The sequence below is a fragment of the Pinus tabuliformis genome, chromosome 1_2, assembly GCF_031772625.1.
Source record: "Pinus tabuliformis cultivar Carrire ecotype Pingquan chromosome 1_2, CPIR1, whole genome shotgun sequence".
Lineage (NCBI taxonomy): Eukaryota > Viridiplantae > Streptophyta > Pinopsida > Pinales > Pinaceae > Pinus > Pinus tabuliformis.
In genome coordinates, this window is record NC_142298.1 from 916,410,060 (window position 1) to 916,429,009 (window position 18,950).

Sequence of the window (18,950 nt, forward strand, 5' to 3'; positions counted from 1 at the left end):
TTTCAGACTGTGTCTAATAGTGTCTCACTATGATATGCCACTAGATGTCCTTGTTGAGTAAGGATTGCCCCAATAGCATAGTCAGAGGCATCTATCTCGATCTCAAATGGTTGTTGCATGTCTGGTAATGTGAGCATTAGTGCAAATCAGAGGCGATGTTTCAACTCTATGAATGCCTTTTGTTGAGATTCATACCAAAATAATTTTTCTTTCGCTCCTCCCTTGGTGACTTGACTCAAGGGCCAAGTGATATGAGAGAACCCCAACACGAACCTACGGTAGAAATTGGCAAGACCCAGAAAGCTGTGGAGATCTATCAGAGTGGTTGGGGCTAGTCAATCTCGAATGACTTGGGTCTTGGCTAGATCCACATGCACCCCCCGTATGTATCCCAGATACTGAACCTGGTTCATGTCAAAAGTGCATTTCTCCAAATTGGCACACAGCATGTGTTGTCGCAACGTTTGGAGAACATGTCGGATGTGGTGGAGGTGCTCTTCCAAAATCTGGTTGAAGATTAGGATGTCATCCAAGTATACCACTACAAATGAGTTGGTGAATAGCTGCAAGATGTCATCCATTAGCCTCATCAAGTTTGCAGGAGAATTCATCACCCTGAAAGGCATAACTAGTGATTCGAAAAGGCCCTCCTTGGCTTTGAAGGTAGTCTTCCACAAATTGGAGGGTTCAATTGGTACCTGGTGATATCCAAACTTCAAGTGGAACTTGCTGAAATAATTTCCCTCCTTGAGTTGATCCAGAAGGTCATCAATCCATGGGATCGAGTACCTATTCTAAATAGTGATCTTGTTCAATGCCTAATAGTCAATACAGAGTCTCCAAGTCCCATCCTTCTTCTGTACCAATATGATCAAACTCCCATAGGGCAATGAACTAGGCCGAATTTGACCTTTCTGTAGAAACTCCTGAATCTGCCTCTTGATTTCATTGTTCTCCATAACAGAGCACCGCTAGATTGGTCCATTGGACAACGACGCACCTGGGGTCAAATCGATGGAGTTCTTGACCTGACAATGCAAAGGCACCCCTGCAGGGGAGGTGAAGATGTCCTCGTACTCCTCCACGACCTTGTCCATCTACTGTTTTCGTGCAGAGGGGCCCTGTTTGGAGGTCGTGGCCACCGTCTTATTCTTTCCCAGATGGGGTATCATCAAGAGAAAAAAAAAATCTCGGTTTTGGAAATGAGCTTACTGCATTGTTTTGCAGTAACCAAAGAGATGGCAATAAGCAATGCTACCTCCGGTATCCTGTACAACTTATTTCCAAAGGTAACAATAACAGTGTGAGGCCTTGACTCATACACAGCATGTGGCTTCCACAAGTATGGTTGGCCTAAAAATACATCACAAACATCAAGATGAGAAATGTCACATAATACCTCATCCGTGAAGGGCTTGATGTTGTATGGAAGGCGAGATTACTAACTGACACGAAGATCTTGTCCTAGGTGAAGCCACCTGATGGTGTATGGTTGTGGGTGTGTTATGTCAATAAGCCCATCCGCTTCTTCACCTCTACTAAAATGAGGCTATTTTGGCTCCCGCTATCGACAATGAACTGTAGCAGGGAACCCTTTACCCACATCTGGGAGTGGAAGAGGCGCTCCTCCTCCTATGGATCTTTGGGTTCCACCTTCTAGATCTTTGTGGTGTTAACGGTGGCGTTGAGCTCTACATCGATAATCTACTTCCCTTTTTCATTCACCTTGTCGGGTTCTAACTCGGAGTCAGAACATGCATTTGATTTAGAAGCCTTCAGCTCAGCCACTAGTGACTACTTGGCCTGACACTCACTTGTGTTGTGAGTGGAGCTCTTATGGAACTCATGCCACTTTCATGTTTCCTTCTTCGGCTTTGCAGTGTTGTTCTTTGCTTGAAGCTTTAGCAGGTTGTCTTGGGCCACCCTGCCTTGGCTTTGTCCTTCATTCTTCAGTTTGAGGGCACCATTCCCTTGCTTCGGATTTACAGATCCAAAGTCTCGCTTTTTCTTTTTAAGCTTCTGCTCGATTATGACAGCGTATCGGTACACCGGGTTGAGTGAGGAGATGTCCAGGAACTCCATCTCATCCTAGATGTATCTGTGTAGGCATTCATGGTACTTGAGTACCAAATGTTTCTCAGAATCCTTGATACCCAACTTCGTGTGAAGGGTATGAAAAACATTGGTAAACTATAGCACGTCTTGGTCCCTTCCCTACCACAGCATGGTCCACTTTATGTATTTATCCTCATAGCTCCTGACAGGGTAGTACTGCTCCTTGATGGCATCCTAGAATGAATTCCAAGTGGGTGCAGCTAAAAACAGTGAGGGTGTACTTTCATCCTTCTGGTCATAGTAGGTTTCCCATCAGTCCTTGACGTGGGGGGAAACTTTGAGAAGAGAAAAAGTAATCTTTTCCCAGCTGGAAAAATCATGAACAGAAAAATATCCTTCTAGCATATTTAACCATTTATCTACGACATCTGCATCTATTTGGCCCTCGAATGTGGGAATGGCAAACTTTACATGTACCTTAAAAGGAGTGGTGTGTCCAGAGTGGTTGTTGGATGTGGATGCCTCGTCGGTGGGCAAGCATTAAAGGATCTGGGAAAAGTTATCCATCACCGCGTTCCTCTGTTTCTAAAGGGCCTCCTCGAGCAATATTTTGATAGGATCTCTTACTCCCTCGTCTTTATTTTCTTCCCCTAGGGGCTATCATCAGGGTTTGTGAGGCTGATGTTGCAAAGGTTCAACCAGATCGATCCCTAACTCCTTATACCTCGACCTCGTTGGGGACATGCAAAGAAGGATCAAGAAAGAGCAGACTGCTATGATACAACTAATCCGAATTTAAACAGGAACACAAAAAAACACAAATATAGTCATAAACATAGATATGCAGTAGAAATAAAACTTCATTTCATTAATATCAAGGAATTGAAATATGCTTACATACAGAATGGAAATAAACTAGCTTGGGCGATGATAGGTTATCTCTAAGAAGAGATGTGGCGGCTACATGCCTCTGAACTATGTTACAATGAGGTTTGAAGGCCTATTTATTATTAAGAAACAATGGAAAACCCAAAACATCCAAAAACCTAACCCTAGGAGATGAAACACCAAACTATGGGCCCCGTTGGGGTAAATTGGTACATCAACTTCCCGGGGTCGTAACTTTGGCATACGATCTTCGTTTGATGCACACGATACCTTGTTAGAAAGATCTATCTGAGGACTACAACTGCTAATAATGAATGCTAATTCAAAATTGCATATTTATTGCCGTTGATTTTCCAAAAAAAATGTCGTTTAGGGCCTCAAAATGGCTCCAGAAGTTCAGGACCCGAAAAAACTGCCAAAAATAATAAATTGTGCTACAATTAAGGAAACTGAAAAATTGAAAGAAACAATGGTGGGGGTCCAAGTGGAATAGGCGGGTGGCCACCAATATCCACCTGGATCAGGCAAGTTGCAGAAAGGTGGTAAGAGTAGTCATAAACTTCTTTCATCTTGGTCTGAGTTTGTTTATGCCTTAAGAGGACAGTTTTACCCATTGGGTTACAGACAGAAATCCATGATGGAATGGAAACATTCGAAATAAAGTAAACGTCAAAATGTTTAGAATTTTACAAATGAGTTCAGTAAATGAACAATTGCATTGAATTTTCCACTAGACACTCCTGAGACGTTGATGAAATATATTGGCTCTTTGCATGTTATTTGCATCATTCATTGTTATTATTTGAACCTAAAACTCTTGATGAAGCAAGTGTGAAGGTTGTACATATTGAAAGCAGGTGGAAGAATGAGCAAGGTGACCGCCCAAAAAGGATAGCATCACCTAAGAGAAAGGAAGCAAAGCCTTCTTGTACACTTTGTGAGAAAGAAGGGCATGACGAGGAACATTGTTGGAAACTACATCCAGTACTGAGGCCAAAGAGGAATGATAGGAAGGAGAAGCATAAGACAGTTAAAATTGTGCAACAAGACCAAGAATCTGAATCAATAGGATGATGAGAAGATCAAAGCTAAACTAGGGAGGCTCCTTCAAAAAGTAGAGGATAAGATACAAAGGTTGCAGCATTAGTTACAAGCCAAGGAGGAGGCCTTGGAAAAATTACAGCATGACAAACCTGAGGCAAAAAGTGATTCTTCAATTTCATGTTCATTTTATTATGATGATTTCGTTGTTTTTTAGAAACATACTACAGGAATTGGATCAAAATTATTGAATAAAATGGGGTATCTAGGAAAGGGCCTTGATATTAATTGCCAAGGCATTGTGAATCCCATCAAATTGGAGGAATTGCCTCATTATGCAAGACTTGGATATGTCAGAAAAGAGGTTGGGGAATGCTCCAAGACATCCAGTGACCAACCAATGACAGATGATGAGATCAATTCATCACCTTCCAGTGATAATGAGAATTCCACGAGCACTTATCATAGGTGCACTAGGAATAATCGTTCTAAGACGATCCAGGAAGTTTGGAGGAGAAAGAATCATTGTAGTTACTTCAACGAGGATGGACACCAAAGAGCCACATATCAAATACTTCATGACCAGAAAGCACCTATAAAGGAACCAGCTGGAAAATATGTTCAACAAGTGAATCCGCCACAGGGATATGACCCATTCACTTTGTTGAATAAGAGATGGTTTTACTAGATGTAGTAGCTTGTCATGGCCACAATTTGTAAATCATGTGTTGTGATATGATTGTAAAAGTGATTATGTGTTTTCCACCACTTATTAAAGCAACGATAATGTTTTTGGCCTCTTTTTATTGATAGTTGGGGTATTGGTTTCTATTATGATGTAAACTTGACCAAAGAGTGTGTGTTATAAACTCTTGGCAAGTGTCGGGCTCCTTGAGTCATGTTCGGTCTTATATGTAATTTGCAAAGAATGTACCACATTTCTGCATGGAATGCAGATGTTGAAAGTGTGGCTTAAGAAGGGCACATGTAGATTGCAAAATGTGTTCATGCTTTTGGAGGACCAAAAGCTCCTCGGTGGGGAGGAATTATCTAGGTGGCTCGAGAGACACTCAAAGATCCAAGAGGGCTCAGGAAAATCTCAAAAAGAAAAGTTGTTGGATTGTAGTGAAACCAGATTTAGATCGAAGATCTTGTCACAATCTTTCCAATGGCTCAAACTACACTTCAATCTGAGTTCATATGTGAAAGTTATGGCCAGTCAAATTTTTGGTCAAACTAGGCCCATTAGCTAAATTTGGTAGGAGTGCCAACTAAATTTGGAGGTCCGTTAAAATTTGAGGTCTGGCTAAATTTTGTAGCCACTAACTAGGCAAAAATTTGGCACTTATTAGGGATGGATTATGGCGACTAGAACGGGCGAATTTGTCGCCTCTTTAATTTGTCAAGTGACCCTAAAAATTAAGCAAAATTTTTTTTGCTAATTTATTTTATAAAACAAAAAAATATTATAAAAGGGGGGTGGCAAGTCACCACCCCCGCCACACACACACACACACACACACACACACACACACATATATATATATATATATATATATATATATTAAAAACGTTATAGTGGGGGCGGACCCGCCCACCACCCAACGACACCGAACCTCATTTCACTAAGGAGAGGAGGAAGCATGGAACCCAATAGCAGCATAATCCTGATAATACATTTTTTGAGACAAAATATTCGAAGAATAATCTTTTTTGCAGAATCATGAGGACTCTGAAAGATTCCCTAGGAGGCTGATTTTTGATAGACGTAGAAGTATATCAACTTTACACTAATTTTTCTCAGTTTTACGCAAGGTATTTGATGGTGTAATATGCTTCCTCATATGAGAAATAAATCTTTAGTCAAGTTGCGAGGAGGAATATTTGTGGAATCATGAGGAATCTAAAAGATTCTATTGGGGCCAAATTTTCACAGTAACAGAATCATGCCAACTTTATGTTCAAACGAACCAGAATTTTTCTAGAAGTTTGATGGTGTGATTGATTTTCAGATATGAGCATCGGATCTTTAGTCAATTTGCAGAGAGGAATCTTTGTGGAATCATAAGGAATCTAAAAGTTTCCATAAGTGCCAAATTTTGACAGTTTTAGAACCAGGCCAACTTTATACTCATTTTAGTCAGTTTTTTGCGACAAGCGCAGAATGAAGTTAGATTTGTCATATGAGTAGTAGAATTCTAGTCAACCATCAAGAATGAATCTTTGGGGAATCTTTGAGATTCCCGAGGGTCTAATTTTGACGGTGGCAAAAAGGGGTTGAGTTTACACTCATTTGACACGATTTCACACCGAGAATTCAACGACGCAATCCATTTCCTCAGAAGAGGTGCACATTTTTAGGCCATCCCCAGAAGTGGAGGTATAAGGTGCATTTTGCACATGCATGTAATTTGGATTTTGTTGAATATTAGTGAAAGTGGCCTCCCCATTTTGAATAGAGCCCAGAGACGTAACCCACACTGGATGAACTCCATTATCAACCTATTGTGATTTGTTTCTCATGATTGCCTTTCATTTCAGTTATGTTGTGTGTATGAATTTATGGTTACATGCTCTTTTATATGTGATTCTGAATGCATCAATGAAGTAAAAAGATCTGGATCAAGTTTGGTATCAGAGCGGGTCTTCTATTGATGTGAATTACAAGTGTATGATAAGCAGGGAAAAGCTCCAAGAGGTGAAAGAAAACTTAAGTCTTTTAATCTAGAAGCGGGGCATGGAGCACGAAGAAGGAAAATGGAAAATGAAGATTCTTTGTTGGAGGAAGAGCAAAATTATCACAAGGCCTTCTATGGCATGGCAGAGAAAGTGGACAACTTTTTGCACACTATGAGAAGACAATGAAACAAGAGAAGAAAGAACCAGATGATCATGCCTCGGTAAATCATGAAGGTGGAGGAGAAAAGCCCCCTCCCTCTCCGTCCTCTAGTGAAAGTTCTTCTTCTTCCTCTTCTCATCATTCTAATAGGCATCATAGGAATGCATCTAAAAAGCCATTTTTTAAGTTGGATGTCAAGTTTGATTTTCCTGTGTTTAGTGGAGAATCTAATGCAAAAAAGCTAGATAATTGGATCAGACAGGTTGAAGTGTATTGTCACATACAACGAATCAAAGAGGATGAAGCCAAGATCTAGCTAGAATCCCTTCGATTGAGTGGCACTGCTCTCGTCTAGTGGGAAGGCAAGCTGCAGAAAGGTGGTAAGAATAGTCGTAAAATTCTTTCATCTTGGTCTAATTTCTGCTTTAAGAGGACAATTTTACCCATTGGGTTACAGATAGAAAGCCATGATGGAATGGAAACATTTGAAACAAAGTAAAGGTCAAAATGTTTAAAATTTTACAAAGGAGTTTAGGAAACAAGCATTAGCATTGAATGTTTCACTAGACACTCCTGAGACATTGATGAAATATATTGAATCTTTGCATAGTTATTTGCATCATTCGTTGTTATTATTTGAACCTAAAACTCTTGATGAAGCAAGTGTGAAGGTTGTACATCTTGAAATCAAGGGGAAGCATGAGAAGTATAACTACTCAAAGAGGATAATAATAACTAAGAGAGAGGAAGCAAAGCCTTCTTGTACTCATTGTGAGAAAGAAGGGCATGATGAGGAACATTGCTAGAAATTGCATCCAAAATTGAGGCCAAAGAGGAATGACAGGAAGGAGAAGTAGAAGACAGTTGAAACTGTGCAACAAGACCAAGAATCTGAATCAAAGGATGACGAGAAGATCACAACTGTAGGATTTGCATGTGTTGGACCAATTGACCTAGGATCAAACTTAGGTGATGAAATGAAAATTGCATCTCTTGGGATTACAGAAGATGGACATATCAACTCCGGTTCTGATTCAGGCAATGAGGCAAAGGTTTCAATAGATGTTGTGCCAAAAATGAGGAGGGCACTAAATACTGCATGGCTCTAAGAGCTCGAAGAGATCAACCAAAGCATTTAGGTAGAGAATGTTGAACTAAGGAGACTCCTACAAAAAGTAGACGAGGAGAAACAAAGTTTGTAGCATGAGTCACAAGCCAAGGATGAGGCGAAAAATTGCAGCATAACAAACCTGAGGTAAAAAGTGATTCTTCAATTTCATGTTCTTTTTATGATGATGATTTCACTGCTTTTGAGAAACATACTACAGGAATTGGATCAAAATTATTGAATAAAATGGGGTATCAAGGAAAGGGCCTCGACATTAATGGCCAAGGCATTGTGAATCCCATCAAAGTGGAGGAATTGCCTCATTATTTAGGACTTGGATATGTCAGAAAAGTGGTTGGGGAATACTCCAAGAAAACCAGTGACCAACCAATGATAGATGATGAGAGAACTTCATCACCTTCCAATGATACTAATGATTCCACGGGCACTTATCATAGATGCACCAGGAATAAACGTTCCAAGACAATCTAGAAAGTTTGGAGGAGAAAGAATCATTGTAGTTACTGCAACGAGGATGGACACCAAAGAGCCAAATATTAGATACTTCATGACTATAAAGCACCTATAAAGGAACCAACTAGAAAAGATATTCAATAAGTGAATCTTCCACAGGGAGATGACCCATTCACTTTGTTGAGTAAGAGATGGTTTTGCTAGATATTGTAGCTTGTCATGACCGCAATTTGTAAATCATGTGTTGCGATATGATTGTAAAAGTGATGATGTGTTTTTCATCACTTATTAAAGCAACAATGATGTTTTTGGCCTCTTTTTATTGATAGCTAGGGTATTGGTTTCTATTATGATGTAAACTTGACCAAAGAGTGTTTGTTATAAACTCTTGGAAAGTATGGGGTTACTTGAATCATGTTTGGTCTTGTATGTAAGTTGCAAAGAATGTACAACAGGCTTGCATGGAATGTAGATGTTGAAAGTGTGGCTTGACAAGGGAACATGCAGATTGCAAAATGTGTTCATTATTTTGGAGGACCAAAACCTCCTTAGTGGGGAGGAATGATCCAGGTGGCTCGAGAGACACTCAAAGATCCAAGAGGGCTCAAGAAAAGCTCAAAAATCAAATTTTCTGGATTATAGTGAAACTAGGTTTAGATCGAAGTGCTCGTCACAAGATTTCCAACGTTGCAAATGACACTTCAATTGGAGTTCGTATGTGAAAGTTATGATCAGTCAAGGTTTTGGTCAAACTATGCCCATTAGCAAAATTTGGTAGGAGCGCCAACTAAATTTGGAGGTCCGCTAAAATTGGAGGTCTGGCTAAATTTGACGGAAGGCGCTAAATTTGATGGTAATGAGGCAACAATTTGGCACTTATCGGCAAAGGATTTCAGCGACCGAAACGAGCGAATTTGTTGCCTCTTTAATTTTCACACTGACCCTAAAAACTCGGCGAATTTTTTTTGATAATTTATTTTATAAAATAAAAAATATATATATATAAAAAGGCAGGGTGGCGAGCCACCCCACCGCACCATATATATATATATATATATATATATATATATATATATGCGCCGCCAACATTAAAATGCACCAACAGTGGTGACGGGGAAGGCTCGTGGGATTGACCCTAGGAGCTCCGCCCAACTATTTTTAACCCCCACCGTGGCACCAACGCATGAGTTTTGAAAGCTCCGCCCACCAAATATTATATGAACCCATTTTAACATTCGAATGGGGAGAGGAGGCAGCTCGGAACCTAGCAACAGCAAAATCTTGATGGCACATTTTTCGAGACAAAATCTTTGGAGAATATTATTTTTTACAGAATCATGAAGAATATGAAAGATTCCCTTGGAGGCTGATTTTTTACAGAGGCAAAAGTATATCAAATTTATACTCATTTTTCTCAATTTTCCACAAGTAGTCTAATGGTGTAATCAGTTTCCTCATTTGAGTAGCAAATCTTTAGTCAACTTGCAAGGAGGAATCTTTTTGGAATCTAAAAGATTCCCTTGGGACCAAATTTTCACAATGACATAATCATGCTAACTTTATACTCAGATGAACCAGAATTTTGCCAAGAGTCTGATGGCATGATCGGTTTTCAAATCTGAGGAGAAAATCTTCAGTCAAATTGCATAGATGAATCTTTGTGGAATCACGAGGAATCTAAAAGATTCTCTAAGGGTCAAATTTTGACAGTTTCAGAACCAGGTCGAATTTACACTCATTTTACTCAGTTTTTTCACGAGGAGCACAGTGATGAAGTCAAATTTATCAGATGAGCAGCAGAATTCCAATCAACCAACAAGAAATAATCTTTGGAGAATCTTTGAGATTCCTGAGGATCCAGATTTTGATGGTGGCATAAAGGGGTTGAGTTTACAGTCATTTGACACAATTTTGCGATAGGAATTCAATGATGCAATCCATTTATTTAGTAGAGGTGTGAATTTTCAGGCCATCCCCAGAAGTGGAGGTATAAGGTGCCTTTTGTACATGCATGTATTTTTATTTTTATTGAAGATTAATGAAAGCGGCCTCCCCACTTTGAGCAGAGCCCGAAGATGTAGCCCACACTGGGTGAACTCCATTATCAACCTGTTGTGCTTTGTTTCTCATGATTTCCTTTCATTTATGTTATGTTATGTGTATGCATTTTATGGTTACATGCTCTTTTATAAGCGATTTTGAATGAATCAATGAAGTAAAAAGATCTGGATCATCTACCTCCTCTAGTTGCCATGGAGCACAACCAACTAGATTGCCTCGAAGTTTGTAATTCAAATGTTGCAAGTTCACAGGGACTCCTATGAGGTTCCAACCTACCTAATTGTCTTCATTGTCTCAATGTGAAATGCCTACTAGTGTTGATTTTCCTTGAGCACAAAAGAATTCCCTTAGAGGTAGCAACTCATAATTGCATTCCAAGGGTTTCTTATCCATTATTTTGTCCCTCCATAAATTAATATCTCTTCCATTTCCATGTTTCCAAAATACATCTAAGATGATCAGAGGGGCTACTAAAGTGAGTAATTTCCAAACCATCAAGCCTCATTTGAAGGCTTGAATTAATTCTAGGCATTGAACTTGTTCTATCTGAAGATATTTTTCCTTAAGGACTGCCTTCCACCAATATTCTTCCTAATTTATAAACATCCATGCTAGCTTTTCTCCCATTACTTTGTTCATAAGTTTATGGTCTCTAATGCCAAGGGCCCCATGGGTTTTTGGATACCTGACTATTGCCTATTTTATCAAATGTTACTTTTTCTTTGGTAGAATGCCCCCTTATAAAAGAAACTTGCGGAGTTCCTTAGCCATCACAGAGAGAACACTTTGTGGGGAAAGGAGGGTAGTGAATTGGTACAAAGGGAGAGTAGAAAAAACTACTTTGATCAACACAATGCGTCAAGCTAAGTTGAGCCAATAGGCTCCACAGACAACATATCTCGTTTTAAATTTAACGAAGACACTATCCCATGCTTGCAAGGAAAATGATTTCAAATAAATAGGAATCTCTAAATATTTAAATTAATTTGAAGATTCCACAGGGTGGAAGCCCATAATATTTCTTATTTATCTCTGCTTGCAAGAGGAGGCATTCCAGAAATAAATCTGTGATTTTCCTGACTTTGTTACACCTCTAGAGGCATCCAAAAAATTATCAAGGACCAGTTTAAGTCTTTGTGCAATTATTGTAGAAGCTCCTCCTAAAAGGAGGGAATCATCAACAAATTGAGAGTGATTTATATTATTTATTCCATGAACAAACCTGAGACTAGGTAAACACTCATGACTTCTTTCAAACTTCAACATTTTGCTAAGAGAGTTAGCCATTATGATATATAAAAAAGGGGACAAAGGGCAACCTTGATAGAGGCCACGAGAAGCACGAAAGAATCTCGCTCCCCTTTCATCTATGTTATAGACATTTTTGTGCCTCGCAGCATGGAGCATGAAATGTCAATAATTACAGGGATCCAAAGTCCCTAAACATGTTGTTCTTACCCCTAGAAGAACAAGGTCAGCAAACCACAACACTTCCCATCAGTTCTCCACCTGAAAACACTCAAAAACAGGCTTTTTCTGGATCATGTCAGCTGCTCCACTGAGCATCTGCGCTGAATGTCAACTGCTCCTCCTTGTACCTGCGCTGAAAGTCAACTCCAATGAAGGCTACCTGCGCTGGGCGAGATTGGCCAAGTGGCACAGTCATTCTGCAAGGTGTCAACTGCCCAGGAAGCTTCCAAACTGACACTTGGTTCAAGGAATTCGTCATGTGATGAGTAAGAGGTACTTGATCTCCATGTGGAAGCAAGGATCTCCAAGTGGACTCAAGAACTGAAGTTTAACTGAAGAGGGAGAGGACACAAGGCAGCTTTATGTCAGTCTCAAGCTGACTCATCCTTTCTCCTTCTACCCTATATATAGAGCTCTCTCATGAGGTCTAAGGAGGCTGGAATTTTGTGCAAAGTAAGGAAGTGTTGTTGGTTTACAGTTAGAGCTATTGGGTGATTGCTTTTATAGAGGGGAAGAGGAGATTTCTTGCTGCTGGGGAGGTGCTGCTGGATTGGAGCCATTTATGGTTGTAACTTTCTCAGAACCTTTTTCTTCTATCAATAAAGCTTTGATGTTCTCCTATATACTTGTATTGCAATGATGTATTGTTTTTATCTGTATATTTGATTCATTCTAATCCATGCATCAGTTATGAGTACATGTTTCTTGTAGTTTCCCTCTCCTGTTTTTTGCAGGATCTTTGTGTAGCTGGGCCGGCAAAGGGAGCAAAGAGCTGGGAACAAAGGGGCAAAGAGAGAAGACAGGATCGACAAAAGCGAAAGACATCGGTTGGTCAATCTTTTCTTCCTTCTCTGTACTTTCACAAAGGAAAAATATCAAAGCTTTACTTTCAGTTGTTGCTAAGGAACTATCACCCTTAGGGTAGGGATAGGGTCATTCCGAGTCGGATACTTTTCCCCACAACAATCTACAAATGGAAATGTCCAAGGCAATATAATGCAGTGGAAAACCTAACTTATAAACCTTTCATCAAAGCCAAATTTTGACATAACCTTGAATAAATAATCATCTAACCCTGTCAAAGGCATTTGCCATATTTTTTTAATTTAAATCGTTGAGAAAATAATCAAATAATAATTTTTAAAAATCATATATCACTTTTAAAGTAAAAGGTGATTTATGTTTTTATTTTATTTTTATTTTTAAGGATATCATTCGTTAAGGCCATAATGCCAATTAATTCATAATTTTAACCTCAAAAATAAAATAAAAAATAAACAAACTTGAAAAATGCTTATAAGACAAAACATTGAAAATAAAATAAAATAAAAGGAAGCTAGACAAACTTTACATGTAGATTTTGAAGGGTTTTTATAGTCGTGATATTTGGCCTTTCATGCAATGGTTGAAAAATGTTGGAATTTTAACCTTAAAAAAGGGTGATGTTGCATCACCACTTTTGCATCTTGAGTGTTTTTGCTTGTGTTTTGTAATCATGATATTTAGTTTTTAATGTTTGGTGAGCATCAACCTGGTAGTTCGTAACAAACTTGGAAGCGACTGTGCTATATGCACAAGTACTAGTTCTTACTGCAGGCTATCACTTGGTTAGCTAGCACAAGATCACTAGGAGCTCAAGCCAACTTCTATGGATTCTAGAAGAAGCTCTATATGTGATGAAAGGAAAACTTACTCTACAAAGGCTACTCTAATTGCAAAAAGGAAAAAGACTGAAATATGAAGTAAACCTAGCAAACCCTACCTAACCAACTAATCCTACTTTTGCAGAAAGCACTATGAAAACCATGAAATGGATGCCATTACCTACTCAAGGAAGTAAACAATATCTACTCAAGCTATTTCTAGAATTAAATGAGCAAAAAACATCTTTTTGGATTTTTATGTATTTTTATGTGAAATTGACATGCATGTATTTTATTGTGTGTGAAGGTGGAAGCGAATAGGTGGTGTTGAAAGGTGACTTTGGGGTTTGAAGAGATGTAGGATGATGTAGATGAGTCCTAGGAGGTCTCGGGTGGCCTTCTGGAGGTTTTTCCCACACTCGGCCTTCAAAAGAAAGCCTACAGGAAAATCTACAGGAGGATGCCGAGAGCAGTTTTGAGGCTTTGAGGGTGTGAGACTGGGTGGAAAAGATAGGTGAAGGTTGGGATGATGTATTAGGGTGCCTAGGGTCCACCAAGGATCACTAGGAAAGGGAAATATGATTGGGAGAGAGGAAGAAATCCTATGGAAAAATGCAAAAAACTAAGGCAGATTTGAGGTGAACTTTGGGCGACCTGTAGGGCATGGATCAGGGAGAGAATGTGATGGCTAATAGGTTGACCTGCTGTGAGAAGAGATCTGCTACAAAAGAACTAACAGTCAACCAATGAGATCAAGCAAGCAAGGAAATGAGTACATACAAAATAAATAATAATAATAATAAAATAAATAATAATAAATAAATAAAATTGCATCAAGCTAGTCTAAATGATGAGCTATGGATCTGCTACAAAAGAACTAATAGTCAACCAATGATATCAAGCAAGCATGGAAATGAGTACATAAAAAATAAATAAATAAAAATAATAATAAAAAATTAAAAAATTAAAAAAAAAAAAAAAAAAAAAAAAATAGAATTTTGCATCAAGCTAGTCTAAATTATGAGCTATGGAAGTAAATGCTGAAAAAAATGCTACAAGGAGAGAGAGCATGGAAGAAGAATTATTGCAAAGACAGAAATGAGCATGGTGAAAAAGATCTAAAGCAAAGCATTAACCTTCTAACAAACTGCAAACACTAGAAATCCTATGGAGAAGGAAAATCTGTGTTTTTGGGGCAGCAAGAGGGTCTTTGCCTTAGTTCATGGTCCCAAAGGGAGGAAAAGAGGCCAAGGCACTATTGCTAGCCTTTTGAATCTTCTTTCTATCACTGCTTAACCTGCTATAGAAAACACAAATGGAAACAACCTTCTAAATCACCAAAAGCAACCTATTCTTAACCAAGAAAGAAATTCATCTAATAGTAACTAATCCATAAACTAAAACAAAGCATATAAATACAAACAAGAGGAGCTTGGCTGCTTGGATTGGGCCCTAACCCAAGAGCTTCAGCCCTCTGAGGTAACTCAGTGCTAGCTCAAAAAGGATCTCATCTTTATTATCAAAATAGTAATAGGATTACATGAAACTGTCACCAAAAGTAAGCTCGAAGTTGAGCAGAGTTTTACAATAGCAAAAGTACAACAAAAATCCAACAAAAATTCGACCCTAGTGAGGCCCTAGGCCTCTCTACTTATACAACTAAAGCTCCCAACAGCTTCCTTAAAATCAGGGAGGCTTGGCTCCCAAAACTCGAGATAAACATAAGTTATCCTCCACTTGCTCGGCTGCCTCCTAGTGCATTGATTTGGCTGTTTGTACTCCGAGATGCATGAAGGGGAATTCGAAGTGGGGAGTAATAAATGAGGGGGATTCCCTCCTATAAATCCTCTCCTTTGTCCACTTCGAATTATTGCTGCCAATTGTCCATTGAATCTTTGACTTTGTCTTCAAAATTCAACAAAAATCTGCATTAAACACATATTAGACCTCATGGCATCATAATTAACTCAACTCACTCCATAAGCATAAATATAATAAAAAAACATGCAATAAGCTAACAGAATGGTTGATTTAGCTATGTTAAGAGGCAAAATGAGCCCATATAATTACCCATTTATGGGGCTCATCAATGTTATAGTTAAAAAATGTTGGAATTATAACCCTAAAATGGAAAAATGGTGATGCTACATCACTACTCTTAAAAACGAATATAAAAATCAGCACTAAATGTGACCTCTGAAAAAATAAGAACTCAATCAAGTTCTCGTGAAGTTGATAGTTTTGTCACTAATTTCATGATTTGTCGAAACCCTAACTTCCATAAGATATATTTCATAAAATATAATGAATCCAAGTTTAAAAAAAAAATCACTTGTAACTTATTGTCTCTTTAGTGTTTTGAAAATCTCAAAGTTTGGCACTTGAACGAAAAAATTGTAGAGTGAAAAATTCAATATGGCTCTTTTAAAACTAATTGCAGTATTAGTTACAAACCTTATCTTACATATAATATATCTCAGAAATTATAATGAACCAAAATATGAAAATTTGACCATCGATACTATGATATTTTCCTCATTCTCCACAAACTTTCATTGTATTAAATTTCCCATAAATGTTTTTATAACAAAATAAAAAAGATGACTCATTAAGACTAATTTCAAGACTATTCACAAACCCTAACTTCCATAGGCTATATCTCCAAAAGTATAATGAACTAGAATTTGAAATATTGCAATGTACATTTTGTTATTTCTCCTCGCTCTCCTAAAAAGAATGTTGTTTGAAGTTATCTACAAATAATAGTTATAGTGAAAATGCCATGATGTTTTGATTGGAGGAGAAAAGCCATACGATCATAGGCTCTAATACCAAATGTAATGATCTAATCACCTTAAAAATAATAAAAAACAAATGAATATAGTCCACTTTGAGGGGGAAACCTTCTTTTACAATGAATCCATCCAATACAAAAGACAAGGTGAAATGATCCTAAGACTGGATCTCTTTAATATGTGTGTGTAGGAAACAAAGGATACTATTATAATGAAAAGATACCATATATTTAATCTGAGGGATCAGTAAAGTACTCAAAATGAATGTGTTCAAAAGTGCTCTAAACTGGTGCCCAAACGTAGATCTCACTGACCTAAATCCAACACAACTTGAATCGCTCAAAACAGAGATTGTATGCTCCCGATATCGCGTTCTGATCATTTTCCCAAACAGGTAAAAATTTTGTAGGTTGGGTGCAGGACTACTGATTGGACAGTCTGTACGATGACTTAGCAGGCTGACTGTGTACCTCGAGCCAATAGCAAGCTTCCAAGTGGCTTTATCGAATTCGTTAAGGGTTGATGGATTTTGATTGGTTGTTGGAATTGTTATGTGGACCAATGGTTGGGTGCCATGTGGCACCCTGGTACCATGTAAAATTTTGGTAATGGGTCGAATAGACCTCTAGAGGTTCGAATATAGGACCTCATGCACACAAGTCAAGTGTCTTACCTATAGGGCACATGGTGGTTCTTGATAACCATAGAACCGAAACCATACTTAAAGTTTGTTTTGGCACCATTTGGGAGGAGGGGTTAGGTTGCCAACCCGAGCCCTCCGATCATGTTTTCATCCATATGCCCTCAACAGAGTTTGAATGGTGCCTATGGAAGAGGGGCTTGGGAATGACCTTCGGCCCTTGGTCACTACACAACCACGAGACCGCAAGCGTAGAGACTAAGGGCTCGGGGCTTAGCCCCAACCCAAGGTCTAACCATATGACATATGACCATAGATGGAAGCAGGGTGAGTGCTTAGCAAACTGGTGCAAGGATTTGGGGGCCAGCCCCTAGATTTATGAACCTGTGGAACCATGTCCTGACAGACTGGGGGGTTATGCCGATGGGGGCGGGCGGTTAGTCCAAGCCCCCAGGGGTATGTCCACATGTGGCCCTAATTTTCCACCAAAGGGGTCAATGTGCATTTAAACGATCCAACAAATTACACCCGAATTGGTGGGAATCTCATTGGCTTTGGGTGAAAATGGCACTCGACGATCCCTGGAATTGCGGAATTCATAGAACAGTTAGAAGAGGAGTCCAGTTTGTAGAGAAGTTAGTAGTAAAACTTCTCCGGAGCATAACTTCTTCAGTTTTTGGCCAAATTGAGCCTAACAAGGGCCCAAGTTAGGGTTTTTTACTATTCTGGAGCCATTGGAGACATTATTTTTACATTTTGAGCACTATAAATCCATGTAAACACAAATTTGAGCACTTAATGAAAGAGGCCCAACATTGGAAGCTAAACTAAGAGATGTAGCCCAGGAGGGGTGAACTCCTTTCTCATTTTGTTGTCTTGTGTTACTATATATGGTATATTTGTCTCTATTTTTATGTTGTAAACAGAGTTTTAAAATCATTATTTTATGTGTTTTTTCAAAGTGATCCATTGCCTAAAAGACATAAATTTTACTTGCATATTTTCTATCACCTTCAAGTTTGTACAACATATCAGTTTGGTATCAGAGCTCAAGTTTATTTTGAAGGTTTTATTTTATTTGCAAGTGTTTTAGGATGCCTACAAGGTTGAAGCACAAAATAAGAGAAGGGTATCTTGTCGTGCCAAGGTCTCAAATTGTTTCAAGGATAACACACATATCTCAAGCTTCACCAGTCATGGCACATGAAGAAGGTCATGAAGGGATGTTTGAAGATGAGAGAACTTTCAGAGAAAAATAAATAAATAAATAAATTTAAAATAATAATAATAATAATATAATAAATAAAAATAAAAATAATAAAAATAAAATTAAAGATTAAAAAAATATATATATATATGTATGATGATGATGGTGGTGGTGGTTAATGTCCGCTGAGACCAATATTAAATTAAAATAAATTAATTAATTAAATTTAAATAAATAAATAAATAAATAAAATATTCCTTTGAAATGTCTGAAAATTATGGTGAAACTTCTTTATGAGGAGAGGAACTCAAGGTTGAAATGAGAGAGCTCAAAACCTCCAAAAGGAAATGGAGGAAATGGAGACAAGCCTCCAAAAGGGAATGGAGGGGATGGTGACAAGCCACCACCTTTACCTCCATCCTCACCCTCATCTTCCTCTCATTCTACCCCTTCACAAATACATTCACATTCTCCAAAGGGACATGGTAAAACTCCTTTGTTAAAGCTTGACATAAAGTTTTAATTGCTTATGTACAATGGAGAGGTAAATGCTGAGAAATTAGATAATTGGGTTTGTCAGATTGAAGTGTATTGTAGGATACAAAGAATCAAGGATGATGCAACCAAAATTCAGCTTGCTTCTCTTAGGTTGGAAAGTGCAGCACTCATTTGGTGGGAGGCCAAAACTCAAGAGGACATGAAGAAAAGTGGTAAGGTTTTATCCTCTTG